The sequence below is a fragment of the Octopus bimaculoides genome, chromosome 4, assembly GCF_001194135.2.
Source record: "Octopus bimaculoides isolate UCB-OBI-ISO-001 chromosome 4, ASM119413v2, whole genome shotgun sequence".
NCBI lineage: Eukaryota > Metazoa > Mollusca > Cephalopoda > Octopoda > Octopodidae > Octopus > Octopus bimaculoides.
The window spans coordinates 92,361,280-92,365,644 of NC_068984.1; the positions used below are offsets into that span (position 1 = coordinate 92,361,280).

Sequence of the window (4,365 nt, forward strand, 5' to 3'; positions counted from 1 at the left end):
CCCGTTCGGGAAACGATGCAGCCAGGAATTGAACGCGACGGAAGTTCCTGGCTCTCACCCACAAATTCGCCTATTTTTCATTTGCGATCGTGTAACAGGCATGCGTTTCCTTGTTGACACTGGCGCGGAAGTCAGCATAATCCCTGTTTCTTGCACTTCAGGCAAAAGAAAAGAGACACCAGTCTGTTTTCAAGCAGTCAACCACTCACCGATTCCGACACCTACGGTGAACAGTCCTTAGCACTAAACTTAGGACTATGCCGCACCTTCCTGTGGGTATTCGTCATCGCTACACTGCCGACTCTTGTCTTAGGAGCCCTGTCTTAGGAGCCGATTTCTTTCATCATTTCGGTCTCCTGGTAGATATCAAGCACAGAAGACTTGTCGACAGCACCACTCAGCTCACTGTGTGCAGTATAACTGCTCGTATGGTGACAGTCAGCCCAACCATTTTGCAAACAACGACAACCCGTCACAGTGCTATCCTTAAAGAATACCCGGACGTCGCTCGACCAGTATTCCATAGTCAGCCTATCAAGCAAGATGTCACCCACCACATCAAGACCCGCGGTGGATAGTGTCATGTAGCGGATTTTCTGGTGTATACAACACGCAAATGCAAGTGTCGATTAAATAAATTATTTAAACCACAATCTGATGCTTTCCCATTGTTTTACTTTGATGTCATCCACTTTTCTATTTCATCTGCTACCTCAACATTTTTTGCTACACCATCCCACTATATGTGTTTTATAGTGAAAACAAAATTTTCATTCAAATGGCAATTACCGGACGATTTTCTGTTCGAGTCTGACCGTTTTAAGTTGAGAAATTTACTGTAGTTTGGACACATGAGTATATCAGCTGGCGGGCGCAATAAAATGGGCTTGCTACAAATATATCAATAGTTATGCAGATAGTTGGACAACGGAAAGTGTAGTTTGTTTATATATTTTTTATTTTTTAAAATACCCTCTCTTAACGCATGTGCTTTTTTGCAATTAGACAGATAGATAGATAGATAGAAAGAGAGAGAGAGAGAAAGAGAGAGAGAGAGAGAGAGAGAGAGAGAGAGAGAGAGAGAGAGAGAGATGGTGTGACAGTGTGTGCTGACTGAAAGGAACGCTGGAGTAGAAAACAGTTACATAATTTTAAACGTCGTATACTAGAATATTGTGACGAAGTTTAGTTGTTGTTACAAGTAATATACGACCGTTTCTATATATTCAATCCGACAATGTATCTATGTGAATTGTTAGATTCAGTGATGGATAGAAGATAGAAAGATGGATGACGAGATAGAGTGACGCAGTTAAGTATAAGTAAAATAACCAAAGCAAATAACAGTTGGTGTTACTTGTACCATTCTATGAATATGTAGTAGCACAAAGATGAAGGCGCATGGCCTAATGGTTAGGGCATTCGGCTCACGATCGTAAGGTCGTGAGTTCAATTCCCAGCGACGCGTTGTGTCCTTGAGCAAGACACTTTATTTCACGTTACTCCATTCCACTCAGCTGGCAAAAATGAGTAGTACCTGTACTTCAAAAAAGGGCCAGCCTTGTCACATTCTGTGTCACGCTGAATCTCCCTGAGAACTACGTTAGGGGTACACGTGTTTGTGGAATGCTCAGCCACTTACACGTTAATTGCACGTGCAAGCTGTTCCGTTGATCGTATCAGCTGGGACCCTCGTCGTCATAACCGACGGAGTGCTTCTTTTTTTTTTCAGTAGCACAAAGGCTAGAGCCATCCTGGGGCATCGCAATTCTCTTCTTTCTTTTTAGATATTTGGTTTAAATGTTTGTATTATTAGAGTAGACAGATACATACATCGACAGAAATGTATGTAGAATACGATAGATAGATAGATAGATAGATAGATAGATAGATAGATAGATAGATAGATAGATAGATAGATAGATAGATAGATAGATAGATTGACAGACAGACTGATTGATTGATTGATTGATTGCCCCTTCAATACTGCTTATGTAGATTTTTACATCTCAAGAATCAAATACTTCAGAAAAATATACAATTTCATCATATAGTCTTCAAAATAATCATGTAATTTCCACTAGTACTGCTAATATTAATTTATTGCAAAAGTAAAAAATGAAAACAAACATCGATGATACTCGAAATAGGAATAACACTTCGATATCAGTAACGAACATAAAAGTAGGGGGCAAGTCGATTTCATTGACCCCAGTGCTTGATTGATACTTATTTTATAGACCGCAAAAGGATGAGACGCAATGTCGACATCAGCAAAATTTGAACTCAGAACGCACGTAAAGACGGACGAAATGCTGCTAATCATTTTGTCCGGCGTGCAAACTATTTTTGTCAGCTCGCTGCATTATTTTATTCTTCCATTCATATACTTGTTTCAGTCATTTGACTGCCACCATGCTGGAGCAACGCCTTTAGTCGAACAAATCGACCCCAGAAGTTGTTCTTTGTAAACCTAGTACTTGTTCTATCGGTCTCTTTTGCCGAACCGCTAGTTTACAGGGACGTAAACACACCAACATCGGTTGTCAAGCAATGGTGGGGGACAAACACAGGTACACAAATACATACATGTGCGACAGGCTTCTTTAAGTTTCCGTCTACCAAATCCACTCACAATGCTTTGATCGGCCCGAGGTTATAGTAAAAGATACTTGCTCAAGGCGCCACGCAATGGGACTGAACCCGGAAGCATGTGGTTGGGAAGCAAGCTTCTTACCACACAGCCACTTCTACGCCTATATTAATGTGGCAAGCATTAGTAATAATAATAATAATAATCCTTCTTACAAAAGGCTCAAGGCTTGAAATTTTTAGGGGAGGGAGCTAGTCGTTTTAATCGACCCTAGTACTCAACTGCTACTTATTTTATTGACCCCGAAAGAATTAGAAATAAAATTGACCACGGTGGAATTTGAACTCAGCACGAAAGTTGTTCCCTCAGCCTCCCATGTAAACTACTAAATTTCTTTAATCAGTACCCTTGAACTAAATCTGGTGTAACATTCCTACTTCCAGAAAATGAAGAAACAAATGAACCAAAAAATTACAGACCCATAACCTGCTAACAACAATGTTTAAAATACTAACATCTGTCTTGATTGAATATACCTATAGTTTTTTTAATAGAAAGTGCCATATTCCCTAATGAGCAAAACGGATGTAAAGATCAGCTACTCGTCAATAAGATGAACTTAGAAGATTGTCACAAACGACACAAAAACTTGTCGATAGCCGGGATGGGCTATTAAAAAGTTTTTGATAGTTTACCACATAGCTTGATTAAGAAATGTCTAGAAATGTATAAAATAGCACCTACTCTGCGAAACGTCTCGTGTGTAAGTATGAGATCATGGAAAACCACACTGACTTGGGACAGTGACAATGAATTTCTCAATGCTGGAGATGTAAGAATTTCATGTGGCATTTTCCAGGGTGACTACCTATCACCACTCCTCTTTTGTCTAGCCTTAATGCATCTCTCGAAATTGCTCGATGATTTACAATACGGCTACAAAATGTTTGATAAAAATAAAAATCATCTCATTTACATGGATGATTTAAAGCTCTTTGCAAAAAATGACCAACAACTACAGGGCTAACTAGCGATTGTTAAACAATTCAGTGATGACATCAGAATGCAATTTGGCCTCGATAAATGTGCAAAAGCTACCTTTATCAAAGGAAAATGACAGAAACATTCAATCTTTGATGCTGTGTGGCATCTTCGCTTGCCTTCGGCGAGTTTTCTTGTGTGTTCGTTATACGAACAAAATTGTGTATTCGCTGTCTGTGATGGGCGTTTTCGCTTCACCACAGCAGTGAAGACTTTCGTTTGGCATTTTAGCTAAAAAACTTTGTGTTCGTTATTACGAACAAAATTGCGAGATAGCTGTCTGTAGTGAGCGTTTTCGCTCCACTACAGCAGTGAAGAGTTTTTGTTGGCATTTTTGCTGAAATTTATTGGAGTACCTTGTTGGAGTACCTCACCAAAGAAATCGGATTCTGTGCCTGTGACTTTTTTCTTTTTTCTATTCTGTTCCTTGTTTCTTATTTTCATTTTTTCTTCTATCTTTTTTTAACTGTTTTTTTTTCAAACGGACATGGGATACCCAAAGAAAAAAGAAAACACTGTCTTGGAGTGGGAGATTGTCCCACCCAAGCAGTGGCTGAATGACATGGAGAAGAGGCCAGTGGTCATAAGGACCTATACTAGGTCACGCGACGCCATTGCCCTCTTCGATAAAGAGATAATTGAAGAAGAGCTGGCAAGTTTGTTGCCAGCGAAACATTTTTATATCTCCAGGGGAGTCAAGTACGCAACGGTGTGGTTGCTATTTGACTCCC

At 39.8% G+C, this 4,365-nt stretch overlaps 1 protein-coding gene across 1 annotated transcript in view; it reads right to left on the reverse strand.

Moving 5' to 3' along the window:
- The window catches only part of LOC106869759 (major facilitator superfamily domain-containing protein 6), an 83,594-nt gene that overhangs the window by 50,479 nt on the left and 28,750 nt on the right, over positions 1 to 4,365 (reverse strand). The window lies entirely within an intron of this gene.